General features: G+C 49.2%; 1 protein-coding gene and 1 long non-coding RNA gene across 22 annotated transcripts in view; both read left to right on the forward strand.

Annotated features, from left to right (window-relative positions):
- LOC114484052 (uncharacterized) overlaps positions 1-8010 on the forward strand; it is a 46245-nt gene extending 38235 nt beyond the window's left edge. For all 5 annotated transcript variants that reach the window (XR_003676548.2, XR_008615463.1, XR_003676549.2 and 2 more), the window contains 2 exons: positions 6156-6285; positions 7889-8010. This is a non-coding gene — a long non-coding RNA (uncharacterized lncRNA). The remainder of the gene's footprint in view (positions 1-6155; positions 6286-7888) is intronic.
- A 4512-nt stretch (positions 8011-12522) lies between these two features.
- Positions 12523-26092, forward strand: part of GAN (gigaxonin) — a 96024-nt gene continuing 82454 nt past the window's right edge. For 13 of the 17 annotated variants that reach the window (XM_055078885.1, XM_055078886.1, XM_055078888.1 and 10 more), the window contains exons 1-2: positions 12523-15129; positions 23376-23481. The gene's annotated coding sequence lies outside the window, so the exon portion shown is untranslated. The remainder of the gene's footprint in view (positions 15130-23375; positions 23482-26092) is intronic. The other 4 variants (XM_055078894.1, XM_055078896.1, XM_055078889.1 and 1 more) reach the window with 4 other exon arrangements.

Consider the following 26092-nt stretch of genomic DNA (forward strand, 5'->3'; position numbering starts at 1 on the left):
CTCCCGTTGCGGAGCACAGGCTCCGGACACGCAGGCTCAGCGGCCATGGCTCACGGGCCCAGCCGCTCCGCGGCATGTGGGACCTTCCCGGACCGGGGCATGAACCCGTGTCCCCTGCATCAGCAGGCGGATTCTCAACCACTGTGCCACCAGGGAAGCCCAACTCAACGCTCCTTAAATCCAGAATCCTAAGTCCTAAGCATTATGCAATTCTGCCCCCATTCCCCATTCGTGCCAGCTATCATCTCTCCCCAACTCTCCAGCCCAATCCTCCCAAGGCTGCCAGATTGCCAGTGTTGGTGTAGCAGAGCCTGGCGTCATCTCTCCTCTCCTCTTGAACTCTCAGTGGCTCCCCAGTGTCTAACAGTGGAAATATAAACCAAAAATGTTAAGTACTACCATACACAGTTTAAGAGGACAAGGCACAGGGGAATCGGGGTTCTCTGATTTGCAGGTAACACAAAGCCAGTATTTCTCAAAAGGTGGTTTGTGGGCTTCCTGCCTCAGAATCCCCCAGGATGCTCATTTAGGTTGTGAATCCTGAGAGCCCACCCAGGGCTTGAAGGGTAGGGATAGAGCATCTATGTTTCCAACACGTTTCCCAGATGACCCCGAGCACACTGGTGGTTTGGGGCTTGGGCCTCCATGATTTTTTAAAAGTACCAGGTGGTTCTAGTGCACAGCTAGCATGGGGAATGGAAATTAGTGCCAAACCAGGAAGAAAGGACTGGAGTAAGAAAGTAAGAAAGCAGAAGACAGGAAAATGACTCATAGCCTTCAGCAGAAGTCACTAGAAGATAATGCTTTAAAAAACTAAAAAGGATTTAAATAAAAAAGGCAGAGTGGAGATGGGGAAGCCGGGTGAAGGGTATACAGGAGTGCTCTTTTCTGTAAGTCTAAAATTCTTTCAAAAGTGAAAATTTTTGTCAAGCAGGCATGGAGATGAGTTATCCCAAGTCCCTCTTAGCAGCAGATTTGATACTTTTCCAATAAGAGGCAAAGTTGGTGTCCCGTGAGGGCGTGAACATATGAATCCCAAGAGTCAGAGTCACAGAGATGGTTTTTTTAATTGGAGTCGAGTTGACTTACAATGTTGTGTTAGTTTCTGCTGTACAGCATAGAGAATCAGTTATACATATACACATGTCCACTCTTTTTGTTTTGTTTGTTTGTTTGTTTTGTGGTACGCGGGCCTCTCACTGTCGTGGCCTCTCCCGTTGCGGAGCACAGACTCCGGACGCGCAGGCTCAGCGGCCATGGCTCACGGGCGCAGCCGCTCCGTGGCATGTGGGATCCTCCCGGACCGGGGCACGAACCCGTGTCCCCTGCATCGGCAGGCGGACTCTCAACCACTGCGCCACCAGGGAAGCCCTGTGTCCACTCTTTTTTAGATTCTTTTCCCATATAGGTCATTACAGAGTATTGAGTAGAGTTCCCTGTGCTGTACGGTAGGTCCTTTTTAGTTATCTGCTTTATATATAGTCGTGTATAGATGTCAATCCCAATCTTCCAATTTATCCCTCCCCCACTTTCCCCCCTGGTAACCATAAGTTTGTTTTTTTAATATCTGTGACTATTTCTGTTTTGTAAATAAGTTCATTTGTATCGTCTTTTTAGATTCCACATATAAATGATATCATACAATATTTCTCTTTCTCTGTCTGACTTACTTCACTCAGTTATGACAATCTCCAGGTCCATCCATGTGGCTGCACATGGCATTATTTTGTTCTTTTTTATGGCTGAGTAATATTCCATTGTATGTATGTATGTATAATATCTATCTATCTATCTATATCTATATATATATATATATATACTGCATCTTTATCCATTCCTCTGTCAATGGACATTTAGGTTGCTTCCATGTCTTGGCTATTGTGAACAGTGCTGCAATGAACATTGGGGAGCATGTATCTTTTTGAATGGTGGTTTTCTCCAGATATATGCCCAGTAGTGGGATTGCTGGATCATATGGTAGCTCTATTTGTAGTTTTTTAAGGAAACTCCATCCTGTTCTCCATAATGGTTATAAGAATTTACATTCCCACCAACAGCAGAGTCACAGAGATTTAGAGGCACAAAGCCTCTCCAAAGCTGACTTTTTCAACTGTTGTAGCTCCAAGGTAGTCTTTTGGAAAGTTTGCTTTAAATTTTTTTTAATTAAAAAAAATATATATATGTATATCTCCCACCCCACCAAATAATAACACTTGACCCAGTTCTGGAAGATCCCAGGCAGGAACGCATCTGTTTACTTGTGTCCCTTTAGAAGGAATGTGGTTAATTGGGTTGTCGAGAGCAGGGTGCTAGAGAACGCTCTGTGCCTCCTTCTTTAATCTCAACCTCAAAGTAAGTGTCAGCCTTGAGTAATTCCAGAGACACATTTCCCCATGGCCCTCTGAGCGCTCCCTGCTCTGGGGCTGGTTGTTTGTAGGATATGGGCTGCCTGTTGACAACCAGCCTGGGCTGGGTGTTTATGTTTCATATGAACAGAATTCAGCATTTTAGGCAAAGCACATTAGCCAGTACCTATGGGTGGCAGCCCTCAGAGAGAGTGACCGCCAAGGGCAGGCTGGCTCAAGGGGAGACCAGAGTGGCCTTACAGCTGGTCCTGTGTAGCATGAAGACCAGTAGGTGTGGCCTCACCAACCCCCAGGTGAGTCTTCCTGCCTCCAGGATTTTGGAGAATTCAGAACTGCAGCCATCACTTATCACGTGCATGCTGAGCGCCAGGGAGCCAAACTCCTTCTATCGTCCCATCTCATTTAAAACTGCCAACCCTAGTTGGGGAGGACTGTATGACCCCCAGCTTCCAGTTGAAGAAACTGAGGTTCAGTGACAAAGGGACTCACCCAAGGTCACATGGCTTGGATGGGGACTTGCCCAGAGCCAAAGCCTTGCCCCAGCTACCTACTATATCTGACTAGCATATGTAGCTTTTTATTGAGCACCTACTATGTGCTAAGTGCTTTACAGGCCTTAAATGTTATAGCAGCTCTGTGAGGAAGGTATCAGGATTCTCATGTCAGAGCAGAGGGGACTGAGGCTTGCCTTTGACACAAGGTCAAGTGCATGGCCGGTAGATGATGGAGCAAGGATTCATATCCACGTGGAGACTTGAACCTACCTGGGGTGGAGATCTTGCCTGTCCCACTCAGCATTACATACTCACATCCTGGCTCATCCAGGTGTTTAACAAATAGTGATCAAATGCATGAACCCCGGGCCCAGTTAGCCCCAGAGCCCTTGCTCCTAACCATTCCTCCATGTTCCTTTCTGCTGCCCCAGGAACAAAGCTCCCCCCACCACATATCTCAGAGATACTAATGTACAGTAGCCACCCCTGAAAAGATGCTTGCAAAGAGGACAGATGATTATCTGACACACAGTTTACCTCCTGAAGACTGGAGAAAGCACCAGAAGGTCTTTCATGGTCTCTTCTAATTTTATCATGACGAGTGTTACAATTGTTGTTGTTGTTGCCACTTAAATGCACAGGTTGGAGTCATCACTGCTGAAACGTACACTCACATCCTTTGGAAACAGGTGAAAACGCAATCCTGAGGGCAAAACTAACCAAGACTGTTGGAAGTCAAGATCGTGGTTCCCCTGCAGGGTTGGGATTGGGGAGGCTAGAATAGGATGAGATCTGAGCGGCCTTCCCAAAGGCTGCTCACATTCTGTTTCTTGATCAGGAAGTAGTTTATATGGGTAGGTTTAGTTTGTGAAACTTCACCAAACCATACAGTTATGGTAGCATATTTCTGTAGGTATATTTTTATTTATTTTATTTTCTGCGGTACGCGGGCCTCTCACTGTTGTGGCCTCTCCCGTTGCGGAGCACAGGCTCCGGACGCGCAGGCTCAGCGGCCATGGTTCACGGGCCCACCTGCATCGGCAGGCGGACTCTCAACCACTGCGCCACAAGGGAAGCCCTTATAGGCATATTTTTAATAACAAGGAACAGATAGAATGGTCAACTGACGTGGTCGCTGTGTCAGGATCTTCCAGTTGCCAGCTGTTGAGTCCAGTTTACCACTCGGTAGCTGTGTGGCTTAAGGCAAGGTACTTAACCTCTCTGTGCCTCAATTTATTAGCTGGGAAATGGGCCTGCAGGGTCGTGAGTGCCCAAGCCCTTTGAACTTCATTTTGTAAGAAATTTGAAACCTTCAAGCATTGTTTAAATTTTGTTTTATTTGGCTGTTAATTAGCAAATGACATTAAGTTGATTTTTTTTTCCCTAAAGAATACATTTCTAGTCAGTCTTCTACACACTTCTTATGTTCAGAGGATTAAACCAGATAATACACATAAAGTGCCCTCACAGTGATTAGCACACACATGCTCAATAAATGTTAGCTCTTAGTTTCATTTCCTCTCCTGAAAATATAAAAAGGCCCTGGGCAAGAATTTCTTGGGATTCAGTCTCTCCTTGAAGCCCATCATTGTGACAGTGGATACATGATGGGCGTTTCTCTGATGAACCTCTTTTTGATGGGAACAAACTGTCAGTATGTCCTGGGCCTTACTTTTTTGCATATTATAATTGTACCAACCCTGGAAGCATAGGTTATACTACAGCAAGGAATGTGTTCTCTAGAGAGGAAGAGTCAACATAATGTCATTTGCTAACTAAGGGCAAAATGAAATGAAATAAAAACCCTAGAGGTTTCAAATTACCCACCAAATGAAGGTCAAAGGCCACAGGATTCACAGCCCTGAAGACTTCCTAAGGCCCCCACCTGACCCCCAGCCTCATCTCATTCTTGCTGTTCCCAAGTGCCTGGTGCTCCAGCCACACTGACTTAGCCCTTCCAGGAAGTGGGCTGTGCTCCCCACTCCCAGGTCTTTGCTTACAGACTTTCTGGGCAGAGTCCATGGGAGCACCTGACCCTCTCCCCTAGCCCCAGCTTCCGGATCTGTTGCAGTTCAATTCTACTCATCCTTCAGGGGCTTTTTCAAGTGCTGCCTCCTCTGTGAAGCCTCTCCTGACTCACCCACACCCACTTATGAAAAGTATATGTACCTCTCTCCCTCCATATCTCTCTCCCTTCTTCCCTCTCCCCTGTCCCCTCTCTCCTCTCTCCTCTTCCCTCCCCCTTCTCTCCCCAGAAGGAACCTGTGAATATATTATATGCTATTCTACATGGTAAAAGGGTCTTGCAGATGTGATTAAGTTAAGGACCTTGAGATGGGGAGATTGTCCTGGATTATCAGGGTAGGCTCGGTGTAGTCATAAAGGAAAGAGTAGGGCAGGAGGGTCAGAGTCAGAAAAGATGTGACAGCAGAATCAGAGGTCAGAGTGATGCAGCCACAAGCCAAGGAATAAAGGCAGCTTCTGGATTCTCCCCTAGAGCCTCCAGGAGGAACTAGCCCCGCTGACACTTTGATTTTTGCCTTGTAAAACCCATTTCAGACGATGTCTTCCAAAACAGTAAGATGACAAATTTGTGTTGCTTTAAGCCACTGCATTTATGATCATTTGTAACAGCAGCCATAGGAAATTAATATAGGTCTAGAACCATCTGGTATATTTTCAGGTTGGTCTTGGTGGACTAGTCAAGAGTCCATGCTTTTCTGGAGTGAGTCAGATTCTCTGCAGTGTCATCAGCACATGTACTGACCCTCTACGGTGTGCAGAATTGGGTATAAGGGTGCTCCCTGGTTGCAAATAGATATGAAATGTTACTCCAGGGGCTAAATTGTCAGTGTAGGGCTCCCAGAACTGAACTGGGCCCTGGAGAAACCTAGCCTAAGTACGGGGCCTTCTGGACCAATCCTCCAAATCTGGACCTTACCTGGAAGGATACAAATATGGTGGAAGGGGTGGTTGATGGCCTGGGTCGGCACCTCTCTGGGTGATGCTGGGCAACCGGATGGAACATTTCTGAGCCTCAGTTCCCTCATATGAAGATGGAGCTGGGAACAGGAATACTTACCTGGACATATTGTTGTGAGTCTCAACCTTGCCGAAATGTGTGTGAGAGTTCCCTCCAAATGCTTGTTGTATCTAGCACACACATTAAAGGGACTGTCCCAGTGAACTCCCTCCACCGCCCCCCACTGCCCGTCAAATCCCCAGAATGGCTGAAATCTACTTCAAAGCCCTGTAAAGGTGTCAGTCTGGGACGATTCTGCTGCTTCTCTTTCAGGTGAAGTCTGTTACAGGAGCAAATACCTGAGAAGTGATACCTACGGTGCCAATATTGAAGCGAACAGGATTGTGGTGTCAGAATTTGGAACAATGGCCTATCCGGACCCCTGCAAAAACATATTTTCCAAGTAACTGTCCATTTTGAATCTAGTCCTGCTTTCCAATGTCCTTTACAGTCAAAACAACCAGCGTTTGCTCCACATGGCTGTCTTTAGGTTGGGTGGAAAATTTCTCGTGATGGCCTTTGACCACATATGCTATGCAGTTGTTTTTTTTTTTTTTTTTTTTTTGTGGTATGCGGGCCTCCCTCTGTTGTGGCCTCTCCCGTTGCGGAGCATGCGGGCCTCCCACTGTTGTGGCCTCTCCCGTTGCGGAGCACAGGCTCCGGACGCGCAGGCTCAGCGGCCATGGCCCACGGGCCCAGCCGCTCCGCGGCATGTGGGATCCTCCCAGACCGGGGCGCGAACCCGGTTGCCCTGCATCGGCAGGCGGACGCGCAACCACTGCGCCACCAGGGAAGCCCCTGCTATGCAGTTTTTGATCACTGATAGCAAGAGAGGCAAGGAGCACCTGACAGATTGTTAGGTATTCTCCCACATAGCTGGTGGGAGAGCACTTTGGAATTATCTATCAAAATTACAGATGCACGTTCCCTTCAGTCCAGAGGGGTACTTGCTTGTGTCTGAAATGACAAATGTACAAGGTTATTCATGGCTGAATTATTGTCGTACGTGCAGAAACTCTGGAAGGATGCGTGAGGGAGGTGGGGAACTGATGAGAGGAAAGATGGGGGAAATTTTCAGTTGTATACAGTTAAAATCATCTGGGTTGTGATGCATATGAATGTATTACATACATGTTCAACACTTAAATTGTTGGCCAGGGAATCAGGCCAGCCATGAGTACCTTCTTTCTGATACTCTTTAGACAGAGAAGGTTTGTGAAATGTCTTAGGGGTAGACTGGCCCAGAGAGGGAAGCTGGCTTCTGCTTTTCCAGAACTGACATCATTTCTCCAGTCCTAGCGTCCAGTGCTGAGTCCGGCACACAGCAAGCAGGGAACTCCCATTCCCTGCTGGGGGAGGAGCCTGGGGGAGGAGCCTGGGGGAGGGGGAGGGAATGAATTTAAAACTGCAGCCTGTGGGGCCTCCTTGCTGTTACAATATTTGCCAGTAGGGAGAGCACTAACCAGTACACGGGGTCAGGACTTCCTGCTCTGAGTTTGCCTTCTAATCAAATGATCAGTTCTTAACTCATAATTAGTTTGCTTTTCTTTTTCAAAAATCTAATATCCTGGACAAAGTTGGGTAACTAGGGTGGGCTCACATTCCTGCCCAAAGCAGAGATTAGCTGTTTTGCTAGTCTTTGGGGGACCGTTATGGGTATGACTATGATTTCTATAGAGCTTCTTAAAATACTTCAGAACAATCCACCAGGTCTTGATGGCTCCGGTGCGGGAGACTTTTGGATTTGGGGAGCCCAGGAGGGCTCAGTGGGCAGCCTTGTTGTCCCAGCTGACTCCCTCCTTAGCTGATTGAATGTGGTGGTATTTTTGGGTAACTTGATCTCTGAGTCCTCAGGATTCCTCAAGGGACTCATTGGGACCCAGTACTTTTTCTCCCTTAGTTGAAGTAGAGTGTTTTAAGTGGTGGGAAAACTAAAACCATCTCGACTAGAACTTTCCAGCTGGGTGGACACAGCCATTGACCCCGTTGACTTGCTTCCTCCCCAGAGCTTTCTCCTACCTGTCCCACACCATCCTGATTTCACAGACAACTGTCTGATCAACATCATGAAGTGTGGAGAAGACTTCTGTGCAACCACGGAGACCAATTACATCAGGAAAATCAACCCCCAGACCCTGGAAACCCTGGAGAAGGTATCAGTAAATCTACAACCAGCCTCAGTTCCTGACTCAAGAAAGGGAACCCCTGCAGGAGGCCAGGAGCCTGCAGGAACTCACAGAGGAGCCCTCCTCTGATGCCCTTGGGTCTTGGGCTCTCCCAGCTCAGCACTTAGCCCTGGATTCAAAGCTTCCTTACAGCAGGACTGTGTCCTGTCATCTTCGTGTCTGTATTCATTCCTAGGACTCCCATAACAAAGGAATACAACAGAAATGTATCTTAGGTGGCTTAAGACAACAGAAATGTATCCTCTCACAGTTCTGGAGGCTGGAAGTCTGAAATCAAGGTATCGGCAGGGCCATACTCTCTCTGAAGTTTCTAGGGGAGGATCCTTCTCTGCCTCTTCCAGCTTCTGGTGGTTGTTCCTTAGTTTATAGGAACAACCAATAATTGTTGTAATCCAATCTCTTGTAAAGCTACACATCATTGTATGAAGGCCCACCCTGATCCAGAATGACCTCTTTTTCACTTGATTACATCTACAAAGACCCTATTTCCAAATTTAGGCACCAGGGGTTAGGACTTCAGCATATCTTTTGGGAAGATCCAATTCAACCCCTAACAGTGTGCGTAGTCCTTGGCACTGAGTGGCACCTCAATGGAAATTTGAATGAATGACTATACTGGGCCACCCAGGACTCCCAGCAGCCCTGCCTTGTGTTGACCTGAAGAGGGAGGCATTAGGCACAGAGCAAGGGTGCAAAAATCAGTGCCCAAGCAGATACCTTTCCTGGGTAGAATCAAGCCTACATTTTCGTGAAGATCAATAGACCCACTTTCAGTTTTCTCCAGCTGGCAGCTCAAAGCCTGGATGTCTTTACAATACAATTTAACGATCTGTTGGAAGGAGTGCTCTCCTTAGCTGTGAAATTACGTCCAGCTCCTTCTAGGCTAGGCAGCGTAGGTCCAACTGATGTACGCTTTCCACAAAGCTGCAGAGAGGAATTACTAGGAGAGAACGAGGTATCGCCTGACTTTTGGCTGTAGGAGGTTGTGCTATTCTGGGGGAAGAAGGGCAGGCAGTTGGTTCCCGGGCCACCCCATTGCTGTATGGTTGTGGCCTGTTTGGAGTTGGGATCATTATTGGGCTCGTTACTCTCCTTTCTCTTTGACCAAATGTTTTTGTAACCTTTCTGTTCCCAGAATAACCCTACGAGAGAGGCCTGGAGATTTATGCCTCTGTGGGATGCAAAAGGGGAGAATTTAAATAGCTTCACCAAAGAAGTGGCCAAGATTAGCCCTAAGGCTGCCTCTCTGCCCAGGTTGTTACTTGGAGCTCTCTGCAGTGAGGCGTCCTGTTTCCATGCTGAAGCCATCCGGCAAGGCCAGGTGGCAGGGTAGGAACAACTGTCAGAGAAAACACATGTAGCTCACCAAGTCCCCTGCAGCCTGTTAGCTGTGGGAGGCCCCCTCGAGGTTATATCAGGTTGCAAGAGGAAACATCTCCTTTAAAGGTGATGTCTGCCTTATTTTCAGATCAGGAGATGTGCAAAAATAACCATCATCTCTCTGAACCTGGAGTCAGTCAGCTTTTCACAGGATTTCACCCTCTCCCCCTTTTGAAAACCAGGTGGCTGTCATGTTTTGCAGGTTGATTATCGTAAACACGTGGCTGTAAATCTGGCAACATCACATCCTCATTATGATGACGCTGGAAATGTTCTCAACGTTGGCACGTCCCTCGTGGACAAGGGGAAGACGGAATATGTGATCTTTAAGATCCCTGCCGCGGTATCAGGTGGGTCATTCTAGGGCTGTAATGGAGTACAGACACCAAGGGTGGCTCTTTCGGAAGAGTTCTGATTTTGGTTGATAACACGACACTCAATCTGACACTTACCCGCGCAGATGATTCAGAGGACCGTGAACTCACTTTTCTCCTTTAGGAGAAAAGAAATGATGCTAAGCTTCCTTTTGGAAGAAGTGAATCCCTTTGCTATTCCAACCTCCTTTTCTTTAGGTTCCTGTTCATTAATTCATTAATTTATCCATTATTCATTAATCATCTACCTATCAATCCATCCATTAATCTATTCCTCATCCATCCATCATCCATCCATCCATCCATCCTTCCTTTCTTTCATTCATTTTTTTAGTTTTCTGACAAACCTCTGTATGTCAGGGCTGTGCTGTCCTCTTTCATCCCAGCCCCTGAAGCCAGGCTCCAAGGGTTGTTCAGAGAGCTCAGCCCTGCTGGCACCCACTCCAGATCTCCACCCTGTTCTGCGGGCCTTCTGGACCTTCTCCATTTAGGGGCGGGAACCTGGCGTGGAGCCCAGGCCGATTGTGATTGCGTGTTCCTGAGGGGGAGGAGGGCGGGGCGCCTAGCCCTTATTTGTCCAGGACCCTCTTGGGAACCACACCCGGGAGAGCAGGCCTCCAAGAGTGGCTGCGCGGGCTCAGGAGGCGGTACAGAACTAGGAGCGTGCTTGGCTAGACCTTCTGGTTTAGGAAGGCCGGTTTCCATCTGTGATCCCCGCTGGCCACCCTCCCTCACAGTCCCGTAGAGCCCGCCCACCAAGCAGATTCCAGGCTCAGCTGGCAGATGGGAGCCCCCGAGGTCAGAAGGTACAATGCTCTTGTTAAATGGAACTCCCATTAATTAAGCCAATAAAGGGATATAGGGTCTGGCTTGGATCCTAGAATGCAGACCTGGGGGTGGTCTAGGCATTTGCACCTCATATTACAGAGGACTGAGAGCCCCAGGAGGATCAGGTGACATGCCCACGGCTCACAGGAGGTACCCTCTGCACACCCGGTCCAGGCTGGCGGCTTCGCTGGGATTCACACCTGTGTCTGCCTCCCAGGCCCGGGCGCCTTTCCTTTCGGTTTGCTTTGTGTTCCATTTGTTTGGTGAAGAAAAGAACTACCCCCCAACCCAGAGCATCCATCCCACCAGCCAGCTGTTTACAGTGTGCACAGGTGGCCACAAGAAAGGTGGCAACGCTTGCGCTTGCGTGTAACTCATTATAACCCAGCCCCAGGCCTGGGCGCGGAGGCCTTTTGGCCAGCGGGTGACTCATCCTTGCAGAGGAATAAGCAAACCGAATAGTCCTGAGCACCTTCGTGGTGGATGCTGAGCAAGGCACCTGGACTCCTGCAGGGTTTCCTTTGGTCTCTCCCTTCCCTCTAATAACAGAGTAGGCAGCCAGGCTAAGGGGCCTGTGTCTTTTCGCCTTAACCCTGTGCCTCTGGCTGTAGTGATGGAGCGTCCGACCAAGCCCTAGTTTCCCACCTGGAAAATGGGAATCGTACAGCCTACCTTGACTGTCACGATCTGTCACGTTACCAGAGACACTTAGTCTCATTCCCAGGTGTTTCAGAACGGGCAATGCCAAAAGAAATCCATAGAAACCCCCTGAAATACACGTCAAATGATGGTTCTCAGCAACATATCAAAGCTTAACCTTGGGAAGCTAGCCCACTGCCTGGGAGCTTGACGGAAACGCAGGGCCTCGGGCCCCACCCCACAGGCTGAGTCACACCCCACATTTTGTCATGACCCCCAGATGATCCGCGCGCACGTGAAAGTGGGGAACATTGCTCCAGAGCAGGGGTTGGCAAACGTTTTCCGTAAAGGTCCACAGAATAAGTATTTGAGGCTTTGCCACCTGTATGGTCTCCGTTGCGTCGGCTCAACTCTGAATCTCGAAAGCGAAGCAGCCGTGGACCCTGCAGGGGCCACGCTCCAGATAAACCTCTATTTAGAAAGCAGGTGGAGGCTGGGTCAGCCCCGTGTTGGAGTTGCACACGCCTGGCCCAGAGGCCCAGTGGTCCAGAGGCCCAGAGCCTGGGGATGCAGTGGATTTGGATGCCCGACCAGATCTCACGGGGGCAGGGCCCCGTCCCTGCATCAGCCAGGCAGCAGCCCCTTCACCCCGTTTGTTGTCGGCTCTCGTTGGAAGGTTCTTCTCAGCGGCCGGGTGGGTTTGAGAGGCCGCGCTGCAGGAGACGGTGGCTCGTCGGGGGCCGCCAGGCCCTGCGCTGTCCCTGAGGCTGGCTTCTCTCTAGAGGGCGGGAAGAAGGGGCTGAGCCCCCGGAAACACATGGAGGTGTTCTGCTCCATCGCCTCCCACTCGCTCCTCTCCCCGAGCTATTAGCACAGCTTCGGAGTCACCGAGAGCTACATCGTTTTCCTCGAGCAGCCTTTCAAGATGGATATCCTCAAGATGGCAACCACCTACATCCGGGGCGTGAGCTGGGCTTCCTGCCTGGCTTTCCACGGGGAGGACCAGGTAAGGCGGGGCCGGCGACCCCGCAGCACGAGGATGGCCAGAGCAAGATGGAGGTCAGCAGGCAGGGGCGGCTTCGGGAGGGAGGCCGTCAGCTGCCACGCAGTCTCCCCAGAGGCGTGAGCCGGCCTTCCAGCGAGTTCGGAAGCCGGGATGGTCCTTCACAGTGGTCCCCAGTTAGGGCAAGGGGCTGGGCCTTTATGCCCCGACGTCCATAAGTCAGTAGAGCAGACCATCCCCAGAAGAGCGCGTGACCTTGGGCGAGGCAGCCTCATCAGCCGAGGCAGCCCCTGCTCGCCCAGCAACCGAGGGACTGCTCCTCAGTCCTGGCCGACACCTGGCCTCCTCCAGCCTCCGCCATCCACTGACAAGGCCCTTTCAGCATCCCTGCTGGGGGGCGGGGAGGGGATGTCACAGATTATTTAGACATCGTGATGATAGGGCGTCCCACCGGATGGTGTCGCAGAAACGTCTTCCATGTAGGTACACCTGAGTGGAGTGCTCAGAACATCTGTGTGCCTGTATGTCCATGTACCTGCCTGTATATGTGATGTCTGCATGTGTGTATATATGTGGGTATGAATACATTATTCATGTATAGGTGTATGTATGTATTTATTTGCTCTTGTTACTTGTGAAAAATAATCAAGTAATTCTCAGTGTCATCTGTTCAAATAGCACACAAGTGTAGAAAGCAACAGATCAAGTCCCCTCCCCCCTCCCCCTCCCCCTTCCTCCCCACCTCCCCGTCCAGCCCCCTCCAGAGGGAACCACCACCATATCCATTCGACACTCTTCTACTCCTCTTTCTGTGCACCACGTACATCTACATGTACCCACACGAATACGTGTCCCGTGTGTGGCTGCCGCCTCTATGACGCCTGTATTCTCAAGGAGGAGAGTGAGGTCCTCGAGGGAACAAAGGGGTTAGGTGAGATCCTCCTCTGCCCAGAACCTTCTGGTGATTTCCCGTCTTCCTCAGAATAAGATCCAGAGGCTTCACTCACCAGGCCATCAAGGCCCACATGCCCTCATCCCAACTGCTGGCTCCCTGCTCACACGGTCGCCTCCTACACCTCAAACCTGCCAAACACGTTCCTGCCTCAGGGCCTTTGATTTTGATTCCCCTCCACCTGGAATGTTCTTCCCCAGATGGCTTCCTCCCTTGATCAATCCAGGTCTCGCTCTACGCTCCCCCATCCCTGAGGTCTGCCTGTCTATCACAGACCCCCCCGCCGACAGGCTTTCTCCACCCCCGACTCCATTTTCTCAGTCGTGCTCATCCATCATCCTTGACATGTTGTATATATTGATCACTGACCCTTGGCCTCACCCCCACTGAAGTATACACTCCATGAAAGTGGGCGGGTGGTTTTATTTTATCTCCCCGGTTCCCCCAAAAGTGTCTGATGTGTCTTAGGCCCTCACATGAATGTTTGTGGACTGAGTGAGCTGGGCAGGGGGGCCGGCAGGGAGCCAGCGGAAGTGGGTTTCCTCCTCAGGACCGTGAGCGTCCCGCCGGCAGGAGTGTCAGGGTCCTCTGGGCCTCCAGTCTGCAGCCCCTGGGGACCTCTGGCCCTGGAGAGTCCCACAGTGAGAAGACAGAGCCCCCGAGGACGGGGCACAGAGCCCTGTGAAGGGCTTTGGAATGCATTTGGAGAACTTTCTGAGAAGTCCCTGTGGCTGACCCTGGGATTGGGTTTATGGGGGAGAAAGCCTACAGTAACCACGCCTGTGTTCACCTTCCCAAACCCACACTCCCTCCCAATATGCCCTCCTCCTCTGTACACTACTCCTCGCCCCTCCCCCACCTAACTTCAAAGCCTGATTCTGGGAAAGGAGAGAAAGAAGCAATGAGCCAGAGGAGGTGGGGAAATGGCAGCCTGGAGCGGCCCCTCCCTCCTTTCAGAAGGAGGATGGTTAGGCCAGAGCTGCCAAAAGAAAGAAAATACCCCTTCCCCCTTGGATTAGGCAACTGGGGCTGCAGATATGGCTACTTGCCACCCAGAGTGATACTGCCTGTGACACCCAGAGGCGCATGAGGACGCCTAGTGAGCCGATACTCACGTGGGCTCCTTGACTAGACCGGTCACTCAGCACCGCAGCCCTCCAGGGCAGCCGGGTTACTGGGAAAACCACACCTGCAGCGGGCAAAGGTCAGGAGAGGGGACCCAGGAGGGGCTTTAGGGGCGCTGGCCACCAATGGGGCCTGAGGAGCCTTAGATGGCTGGCCCTGACTGTTTCTCCCCCACCTGGCCTGGCCTGGGAGCTGGCCTGTCGCTGCCCGCCTGGACCACAGTCCAGTGAAGGCTGGGGAGATGGTACACTCTCAGATCCTGTATCTCCCCGGGTACTGTCCTGGTAAGGAAGGGGCCCTGGCAGCAAAGCTTCCCTCCTCCCTCAGCACTTCTGCGTGTGTCTGGAGGTGGTACACACGCAGAAGAGAGGCTCATAAAGGGGAGGGAATGCTTCAGGGTCACAAGCAAGTGGATGGCAGGGCTGGGTCTTGTCCCCTGCCTGATGCCTCTGTGTTGGGCCTGCAGAGGAAGAGCTGACCACTGATGTGCATCTCCGTTCAGACTTACATTCACATCATTGACCAAAGGACGAGGAAGCCCGTGCTGACCAAATTTTACACGGACCCCATGGTGGTGTTTCATCACGTCAGCGCCTACGAAGAGGACGGCTGCCTTCTGTTCGACGTCATTGCCTACGAGGACAGCAGCCTTTACTAGCTCTTCTACTTGGCCAACCTGGACAAGGACTTCCAGGAGAACTCCAGGCTCACCTCCGTCCCAGCCCTCAAGAGGTTCGCAGTGCCCCTCCACGTGGACAAGGTAATGGCTTGAGTCCTGGGAGATGTGAGTCCACTCAGGAAGTGACTTTGGCTCTAATTTCGTTAATATTGAAATTCAAAATGAGCTGTTCTTTTTTTTTTTTTTTTTTTTTTTTTTTGGCTATGTTGGGTCTTCATCGCTGCACGTGGCCTTTCTCTAGTTGCGGCGAGTGGGGGCTACTCCTTGTTGCGGTGCGTGGGCTTCTCACTGCGGTGGCTTCTCTTGTTGCAGAGCAGGGGCTCTGGGCACGCAGACTTCAGTAGTTGTGGCATGTGGGCTCAGTAGTTGTGGCGCACGGGCTTAGTTGCTCCGCGGCATGTGGGATCTTCCCGGACCAGGGCTCGAACCCTCGTCCCCTGCATTGGCAGGCGGATTCTTAACCACTGCGCCACCAGGGAAGTCCCCAAATGAGCTGTTCTTAAAGAAAGACAGAAAATGCTTTCATTATTTTTCCAACTATGGTATATATTCATGGTAGAAACTTTAGAAAATATAGATTAAGTTAAAAGGAAACAAATTTACCATAAACCCATTGTGGATATATTTGTATTGCCTCCCAAGTCTCTCTCTATATATAGATAAATAGATAGATAAGCAAGTAGACAGAAAGATATGCATACACAATATATATTGATATGTATGTATATAATATATATACATATTGTGTATATATCTCAAAGCTGTTAAAAATTGTGTACAGTATGATTTTCTTTTCTAAAATTAATATTTAACACATAAATACGTATATTCTAATTTTGGAGAAGAAAATTATACTGTACACAATTTTTAACAGCTTTAATGAAACATAATTCAACATACCATACTATTCACCCATTTTCACTCATTTAAAGTGTACAGTTTGGGGCTTCCCTGGTGGCGCAGTGGTTAAGAATCCGCCTGCCAATGCAGGGGACACGGGTTCGAGCCCTGGTTCTGGAAGATCCCACAAGCAGCGGAGCAACTAAGCCCATGAGCCACAACTACTGAACCCACACACCTAGAGCCCATGCTCCGCAAGAAGAGAAGCCACTGCAATGAGAAGCCAGCGCACCGCCACGAAGAGTAGCCCCCGCTCGCCACAACTAGACAAAGCCCGCGCGCAGCAACAAAGACCCAACGCAGCCAAGAATAAATAAATAAAATAAATAAATTTTTAAAATAAAGTGTACAATTTGGGACTTCCCTGGCCGTCCAGTGGTTAAGACTTCGCCTTCCAATGCAGGGGGTGAGAGTTCAATCCCCGGTCAGGGACCTAAGGTCCCACATGCCCTGCGGGCCAAAAAACCAAAACATAAAACAGAAGCAACATTGTAACAAGCTAAATAAAGACTTTTAAAATGGTCAACATTAAAAAAAAACAAAACTTAAAAAAAAACAAAACAAAGTGTTCAATTCAATGGCTTTTAGCATATTCACAGAGTTGAATGTACAACCATCAGCACAATCAATTTTAAAATATTTTCATTTCCCCAAAAGACACCTTGTACCCTTTAACCATCAGCCCCCCACCCCCCAACCCCTCCATCCCCCCCAGCCCCAGGTAACCACTAATCTACTTTCTATCTCTGTGTATTTACCTATTCTAGATATCTCATATAAATGGAATCATACAATACGTAGTCTTTCGTGGCTGGCCTCTTTCACGAAGCATGTTTTCACAGTTCATCAGTGTTGTAGCACGTATCAGGGCCTCATTTTTTTTCATGGCTGAATATGTACATACTATTTTGTATACTGCTATACATACTATTTCCACCTACTTGTATATGTAGACATCTCTCCATGACATTAAATATTCTTCTATGACATCATTTTAAATATTGGCCTGACAGTCCATGGTGGGGATTCATCACCAGTTGCTTACCCGTCTCCCTGATATTGAACAGTCCTGTTCTTACGTTAAAAATGACCCCTGGGCCAGACGTTATCCTTAATTAGGCTGATGCTGCCAGGGCTCTGGGTTTGGTTTTAAAGGCTACAGAGGCTTCTGGCTCCAGAACTTCCTGACTTCATGACTTAATTAATTTAAATGAATCCAAATTCAATTCAATTCAGTTTTGTTGGCTCATCCTTACTCAATGCACTCTATGTGCCAGGTACTTTGCTAAGCATTGTATTTTCCTTACCTAACTTAATGATCAAAACAATCTATGGGAGAGATCCTCAGGTTAGCCTCATTTTACAGATGAAGAAACTGAGGCTCAGAGAGGTTAAGGAATGTGCCCAAGGTCACACAGCCCAGTGGCAGAGTCAAGATTGGCTCCTAACCCTTCCTTGGAGCTGGTAAGGGGTATAACTCTGCTGATCTCCCGAGCAGGCCTAACTCTTGGAAAGAGTCCCAGAGGGTCACCCTGACCTCTCTCAGGGCCCTGCAGGCCTAGGGAACAGAAGACACTCCTACATGCCCAGGGAGGCTTCTCCCACCCTCCAGTCTCCTCCATGCAGGAGTTCAGGCACCTCCCAACCAGTGGGCGGAAGACCCGCTTCTGAACCCAGCTTTGTCCAGCTCCAGAGTTGGGTCCTTTCTCCTCTCTCCAGCGTTTCCCCATCTGCAGTCATTTGTGTATCTCTGTCATGATTTTCACCGTATTTCCTATCACCTCTATTAACATTTACAAAATCATGTTTTCATTTAAATCAACTCACTCTTGCCTGAACTCATTTGGAAGGAAACCTATCACGACGCAGTGGAAGGCCAGCATTGCGCGCTGCAGACGGCAGAGCCGACGAGCATGAAGGGCTGGTGATAAAGCACAGGTCCCAAAGCTCTAGGCTGATGCTGTTGCTCTTGCCAAGGCCTGATCTCTTCCTTAAAGAGAACATTGGAAAAGTATTAGGTGTCAAAGACATAGTGGCTCTTAACTGAGACTCTCGCCTTGACCCAGTCGGAAAGATTGGAAGAGAAAATGGGATTAACTTTCTCCCCTCGTGATTCAGGGCTATTGAATGAATGGCCGTGTCCCACAGAATCATCATCTGAGCCGCTGGCCTCTGTGCCCGTCACTCTGGGAAGTTCCATAGTGCAGCGCTTGGGGTGTCTCCTGGCTCCAGGATGCAATGGGGGTGTCACAAAGCACACAGGTGGCAAATCCTGAGGCCTGCCCACCTCCACCCCACCTCCCACCCCACCCCCGCCTTGTGGAGGCCTCAGCCTGTGGATGATACACAGAGAGGAAACACTCCCTTCCCCTGCCCACACACTGCAGGATTTTATAATCTTTTATCAAGCTCTAGAAATGATTTGCTTCCTTGGAACCAAGCTAAGAAGTTTAGCAAGTGTATTTTAAAAAGGCACTGCGTGAGCCATCTGCAAAAAAGAGCGAGCGCTGGGAAGGGTAGCTCCGGCCACGCTTTTTTTTTTTTTTTTTTTTTTTAAATAAATTTATTTATTTATTTTCAGCTGTGTTGGGTGGGTCTTCGTTGCTGTGCGCGGGCTTCTCATTGCGGTGGCTTCTCTCATCGCGGAGCACAGGCTCTAGAGCGCAGGCTCAGTAGCTGCGGCGCACGGGCTTAGTTGCTCCATGGCATGTGGGATCTTTCTGGACCAGGGATCAAACCCGTGTCCCCTGCATTGGCAGGTGGATTCTTAACCACTTCGCCACCAGGGAAGTCCGGCCACGCTTTTTAATTGCTGTTTATTGTCCCTTAAAAATGTCTCCTTGGGGCTTCCCTGGCGGCGCAGTGGTTGCGCGTCCGCCTGCCGATGCAGGGGACGCGGGTTCGTGCCCCGGTCCGGGAAGATCCCACACGCCGCGGAGCGGCTGGGCCTGTGAGCCATGGCCGCTGAGCCTGCGCGTCCGGAGCCTGTGCTCCGCAACGGGAGAGGCCACAACAGTGAGAAGCCCGCGTACCGCAAAAAAAAAAAAACCAAAACAACAACAAAAACAAACAAACAAACAAACAAAATGTCTCCTTGCTTCACTTTCAAGTCGCCCCACCTGAGTGTTGAAAGGGGAAAGTCGAGCTACAGACATGGCCTATGTGTCCAGATCCGGCGGCTCTGATTCCATCCCGTCCAAAAGCATATTAGGGAAGGGCCTTAGGGGATGCCGCCCTCTCTCAAATGCCCTTCAGTCTGGGGCCTTTGCACGTCGCTGTCCCTCTGCCTGCAACCCTGTCCTCTTCCCGTGAGACCTCTGCTCCTGTCCCGGCTGCAGGTTGGACTCACCTGGGGGCTCGTCCTTCAGGTCTGGCATCCTGACTCCCTCAGTGGGTTTGTATATTCTAATGGCACCTGCAGCTCTTTGCTCACATTGGTGGCAGGTATATTGAGCTTCCTGTTAAAGCTCCCAGAGGGCTGGGCCTCTTGGTCTTGTCAGCAGTTTATCCTCTGAGCCCATCACAGGGTCTGGTACTCAGAGGGTTCTCATTAAGCCCTTAGATATTTTAAATAAATGAATGAACGATGAGTGAATGAAAAAGGTGAAGCAAGGTCTCTAAAAGGGCGCAAGGTCTTCCTTTAGCGCTTGGAACATTTCCCAAGTGGAAAGTGCCTTCCACATAGAATGGGCTATCCTGAAGTGTGTTCAAAAGTCTGCAGCCTCCCAGCTGCCCCAGCTTCTCTGGCGTTTGGGCCAGCTGGGGTCAAAGGAAGGAGGGGCCCACCGACACCCTCCGCCTGTTTGTGTAGGGTGGTGCGGGGGTTGTTTAAGGTGGGGCTGGGCCCCAAGGGGCGTGGGCTGTGCCAGCAGGCCCTGCCAGCCACCCTGCCCTTGTTCTGCAGGGCTCCAGGAAGGGGAGGGGCTGACATCTTGGAGCTAGAAGGGGTGGTTCCAACTCCTGGCTCAGTAGATTTGGTTTTTGTCTTGTTTTCAAATGCAAAAATGAAGACTCAATAATAAGAGAAGCCACCATTTCTCGAGAGCTCACTCTGTGCCCGGCCCTGTATCAGATGCCTTTTCTGCTCTTAGACCCAGGCCAGAGGGGCCCCCTGCTCTGGCCTTTCTCCATCAGTGTCCCTTCTTCATTGGGTGAGGAATTCACAGGGCCACAGGGTGCCCACCCAGAGGGGCACCCTTCTGACCCCAACTGTGACCTGGGATCCCTGAATTCCCTGCACAAATGACCCAAGCCAGCCTGCAGCAGCTGCCTCTGTTCTCCTAAGGGCAGGCTGTGCTGCTGGATGCAGCCCCCAGACCCACCAGGGAGGCCAGGGCTGGCTGGGGCTTCCGTGCAGTGGCAAGAAAAGGAGAAGGGAAGCCTGGGCCCAGAGGCCAGCCTTCTCTCTGCCCCCTGCTTCTAGCTCAGAATGCCAAAGAGTCCTGGAATTCTGAATTGACATACATCCTTCCAGACCAGCACTGGACACTAGAACCTGCTGCAGTGAAGGAATATTCTCTGTCCAAGCAGTAGCAGCCAGATACCTAGGCTACTGAAATGTAGCCAGTGCAGCCGAGGAAGGGAATTTTTAATTTCATTTAATTTAAATTTAAATAGCTACACTTGGCTGCTGGTGGTTGCCGTATCAGACAGCACAGTTCCACAACATTATGAAGCTCTGTGCATAAAGGAAGGCGGGAGAGAACGGTATTTTACTTAACAATTTGATATCTGTGGACATAGGTTTGGTGGGCCTCTGCTCTCATCCCGGGTCCTGAAAATTTTGGGGCCTGTGAAATGCTCTGCACGCTTCTCACCGAATCTGTATGACAGTCCTTGGGGTTAATTTATCATCCCCATGACTGTAGGTGAGAGAGGCAGTAACTTGCCCAACATGGCAGAATCATCCAGAGGATCTGAGTTGGGATTTGAATGCACGTCTGTCTGGCTGCAAATTACTGACTACGATGGCGTGGCCCTGGATCAGGTGTTTTCATAACCATTATTTAATTTAATCCTAAACACAATCCCTAGACACAGGTCAAATGGACCTTCGCTTGTACTCTCCACCCGTCCAAAAGTTACAGATGGCCCCCCTTTATACAAACGGGGAAGCAGGCTCAAGTTCACGTACTCTGCGGGAGGCCTGCTCAAGTTCACGTAGAAAGCTCTACAGTCATACTTCACACCCAAGGCTGCCAAACTCCAAAGCCAGTGTTTTGCGAGATTATTGAGATTACTGCTTCTCATGGGAGTTCCCTCGAGTTGAGGAATTTCAAAGCCAGACTGCAGGATTTCGATGAATTCTGGCTGGAAAGTGATTTCTTCCCAAAGTTGAGCACATTGGCCATAGAAAGCTGCCAAGTCATGTTCGTTACTGCTGTGTGTGGAAAAATTCACGGTTTATGCCTCAACCAGTCTGACCAGTTTCATGCTGCAGCTAGAAAACGTCTCTGCAGACTGACTCCCTGAGAATCAAGCCCAGGACATGCACAAGAGGCCTGTGGCTGCCTCTTGACTAGCAAGGCCCAGGGCAGGGCCTCTCACGTGTGGGGCTGCACATACAGATGAAGGCAAACAGAGCTTCTGCTTCCAAGTCGCCCGATGTGCTAGGCGCTAGACGACCTTTTCACACCCTTCGTTTGATTTTTACAACCACCTGCAAAGCACATGTTCTGCCCCTTAAGAGTTGAAGGAAAAGCTCATTGAGTCATGCGTTTGCTGATTCCTGCAGCATTTACTTCCTGGGAGCTGACTATGTGCCATGCACTGAATAAAATCTGATCACTGTCTTCACAGGGAAAACAGCATGAAAGAAGGAAGCAGGTCCATAAAGGAGATAATTACAGCTTGGGACACATGCCTTGGAGACACTGCAGACTAACTTGTCAGGGAAAGGGATGTTTGAGCCGAGAACTATGGGATGGGAACCAGCCAGCCTCAGGGGCTTTGCTTTGCCTGCTGCCTGCAGTACTTTTGCTTCTGAGCACAGGAATCTCAGTGCGAAGCTCTGGGCCCAGCCTCTGCTCCCCTCTGTGTGACCTTGGGCAAGCCACTTTCCTTCCCTGGGCCTCAGTTTCCTCTTCTGTTAGTTGGGATCGCCCTAAACAAATCTCAGAGGGGCCTACGGTTCAGCTTCTAGGATGCAGTAAATTTCCCACCTTCTCAGCAAAAAGCTGCTATTGTTCAAATAGGTTTGTTTTCATTATAAAAGCTTATTTTGGAAAGTTTGGAAAGCAGAGAAAAGTTTAAATGAGAAGTCAGACATGACCATAATTCTCCTCCTGTAACTCCATGAATGCAGAGATTTTTGGTCTTGTCCCTCCTTCTCCTCCAGTGCCTAACCTGAACTCACCCCCAGGGGCAGTGGCAGCAGTAGTAGTAGTAAAAATAATAATAATAATAATACAATTATGTTATCAATAGCAGTTAACATTTATCCAGCATTTACTGCTAACCAGGCCCTCTTATAAACCAGCTGCATGGATTATTTTATTTAATCTGCATAATACCTTGGAGACGCACTTACTAATTATACAATGCTTGTTCTATACCTCATTATACAGCTGGGGAAACTGAACTTCAGAGATACCAAGTGAGTTGTTCAAGGTCCCATAGAGAGTATGTGGGGACACAGGGAGTAGTAGATGCTCAATAGATATTTAATTAATTGTGTTCAGTCTCTCTCCTGGGTTACAACGATGATGGTAAAGTACTGAACAAAGTCTGATTGTCACTTGAGACCAAGAGATGTCCTTGATAGATATTTTTCTCCCAAGTAATTTTTATTGCATGTTTGTTTTCTTTTCAACAGGGGTACATTTTCATAGGAGAAAATACTGAAAATCTAGAAACGCCTAGAAAAAGAAATGAAAGTCTCCATAATCCCACTGCATGCCATATTGTTACTATTTGGTATTTCTCCCAGGCTGTTTTCAATGTAATTTCTTTTTCTTTGTTTAACATGGTTGAGCTCAGACTGTGTATGCAATTTACTCTGCTGCTTTTTTCACTCAGTATTCTATCATGAGCATTTCACATGTTATTATGAACTCTTTATAAACACCTTTTTAATGACTGATGCAGCCTTTTACAGGTGAATCATCCAGTATTTAAAAAGCGAGAACTTATAAGTACATTAATTCACCTGTGAGGGATCAGGCAGCCCAGAGTAGAAGAAAAGATCCAGGGTTTTTAGGGCCCTCCTTCTACCACCCACCAGCTTTGCCCACTTTGGGGAGTTACTTCCAGCCCCCAGTTCTCATTTTTAACTGAAAATACCAATCATATAATAGCTGCATCCAGTGGTAAATGTGAGGCCAGAACAAGGTGACAGACGCTAAAGCATTTTTTAACCTGTGCACGGTAAAACAAATATTTGTTCTGGATACCAAGTTTTTATTTTTCTGGAAAACCGATTCTTTCAGAATGCAGAGGCGGGCTCCAATTTAATCAAACTGTCATCTACAACAGCAAGAGCCCTGAAGGAAAAAGAGGACCAAGTCTACTGCCAGCCGGAGTTGCTTTATGAAGGTAAAATGCATCCTCTCTCCTGTGTTTAGGGAGGGGCTGAATGTCCTCTTTATATGATACCTCTTTCTGATGCAGAGGAGATGTGCATGGAGGAGGGACTGAGAGGAAGCTGTTGGGACGCCCAGGGGAAGGCATCTGGGGACACTTCTCTTTCATGTATGTTCATACCCCTCCCAGGGAGGTATTCTGGTGGTCGTTGGACCCAGGGACTTTCACGGCTAGCCTTTCAAATGCTTCCGTGTTGTTTTTTTTTTTTTTTTTTGCTTTCTTTTTAAAAGTTTATTTTATTTTTTTGAATTTAAATTTTTTATGCAGTTTTTAGAGGTTACTTTCCATTTACAGTTATTACAAAGTATTGGTTGTATTCCCTGTGTTGTACAATACATCCTTGAGCCTGTCTTACACCCAAGAGTTCGTACCTCCCTCTCCCCCACCCCTATATTGCCCCCCTCAGCTGGTAGCCACTAGTTTGTTCTCTGTATCAAATGCTGCTGTATATTGCACGCTGACTTACTGAAAGGCATGGCATGTGCAGATTTCTACCTGTGCACGCTCAGAACACCCTGCAGAATAGGTGCTATCAGCCCCATTTGCCAGAGGAGAAAACTGGGCCTCAGAAAGGCTGAGCTACACCTAGAACATAAACCCCCTCAGAGAGAAGCACCCACCAGAGTAGGGCGTCCCAATGTGGGCACTGCTGATACCGGGGCCGGGTCATTCTTTGCAGTGAGGGCTGCCCTGGGCATTGGAGGATGTGGAGCAGCGTCCCTGGCCTCCAACCTGATTGAGAACCACTGCCCAGTATAGAAGCCCGTGGGGTGGGGACCGTGTTTGTGTGCTCAGTGTTGTCACCGGCACCTGACAGAAGTCTGGCTTAGAGCAGGGTGTGCTCAGTACTGAAGCATGGAATGAACAGGCCTGCCCAGGTCAGGGCTGGGGAGCGGCGGGCGGGGCTCTAGGCTGGGAGCCCGGCACCCCATATCACTGCCCCACGCCAGGGCCAGGCATCCGGAAGGACAGTCCTGGGGCCTCTGCTAGGACGACCTCAGATCTGCCCACTAAGAGCCACGTCTACACATGGCATCCCGTGGGTCCCATGACGGGTCCTGTGTGGCGGCCCAGCCTCTCAGAGTCTTTGGAAGTGAATATGGACATGTTCGTCCCCATTCTTAAGGCATCACCTTCCATCTCTGCTCACCTGTCGCTCACATGGGCAGACGGAGGAGTAAAACACTGCGGTCGTTTTATTTCTGGGAAGGGACTTCTTGTTTATCGTAGCAACCTTGGGCAGCGCTGAAAAGCGTGACCGTAGACAAATCCTTCATAATCCCTCCGCCTGTGACGGCCGTTTGGAAACATCCATGCAGTCTTTCCATCACGTAGGCGTTGCTTGGTGCATGCCAGGCCCTCTTCTAGGGGCTCCCCAACTTCCCGTCCTTTCCTCCCCAGTCTCATCCTGTTCTTATCACATTAGGTGAGTCCATGCATGTAAGGGGCTTCGCTGAGGGCCTGGCCCACAGTGAGGGTCCAGGGGCTGCCATATACTGTTCATGCTTTAGAACCGAGCACAGCAGAGCTGAGAATAATTCGATAACTTGCCTGAAGTTGGGCAGCAGAGCCAGCATCTGAACCCAGGCTTCACTGACTCGAAAAACCCTTAACCTCTGCATATACGGTTATACAAAATGCATACCATACCATCTAGAATGTTCTGAAATGGCTTCTTCCACTTAATGAACGTAGCCTGGGAATTTTCCCACATCCCAAAGATTCTTCAAGAGCATGGCTTTAATAGCCGGACAGAATTCGCAGGGATGAATCACATATTACTTAACCATGGGCGTGTAGCTGGTCATTTACAGAGTGGAGGAAAGGGGGGTTCCAGACCAGGTTCGAGGGACCCAGGAGCATCACAGGGAGTCTCAGACCTACTCTGGGACCAACAGTGGGCATCTTTTTTCTGAGTTGAGTGTGTGGGTGGTCCCTCGTCCTCATGTTCGTCTTGACCTGTCTCTTGGGAATTTCTTGATTACTTGCCTGTGGGATTGGACCTCTTCCCTTCTTAGTGCTCCGCCGCACTTCCCTCCCCACTGAGCCCCGTAACCATTTATGCCCTGGGCCCTCTTCAGGAGGCTTTTATGTGGCAGATGTTTCCATCTCTGCTGCTTCCTTTCTTGGACATTATATTTTCACCAGCAGTTGGCTCCAACTATCTGCAGTATTTCATAAGAGGGACTTTCATTTCAATATTCAGACTTAGAAATTTAATTTGACACAACTAGCATATCTAAATATATATGCATGGACATGGACACGTTTTTAAGGCTTTTTGGATTACAAAAGTAATAGGTATAATGAAAATTTCACACAATGAGAAACGTAGAATGGACAGTACAAACTATAAACCACCACGAGGAAGTTATCACCCCAGCAATGCTTCCAAACTTTTTCTCTTCATTTATAACACAGTGGAGATCATTCCATAAGCAGCCTTTTACATTTAATCTTATGATGTAGACATTTCCCCATGTTATTAAAATTCTTTGTAAATGTTATTTTTTTTTTTTTTTTTTTTTGCGGTACGCGGGCCTCTCACTGTTGTGGCCTCTCC

The sequence above is a fragment of the Physeter macrocephalus genome, chromosome 17, assembly GCF_002837175.3.
Source record: "Physeter macrocephalus isolate SW-GA chromosome 17, ASM283717v5, whole genome shotgun sequence".
NCBI classification, from domain to species: domain Eukaryota; kingdom Metazoa; phylum Chordata; class Mammalia; order Artiodactyla; family Physeteridae; genus Physeter; species Physeter macrocephalus.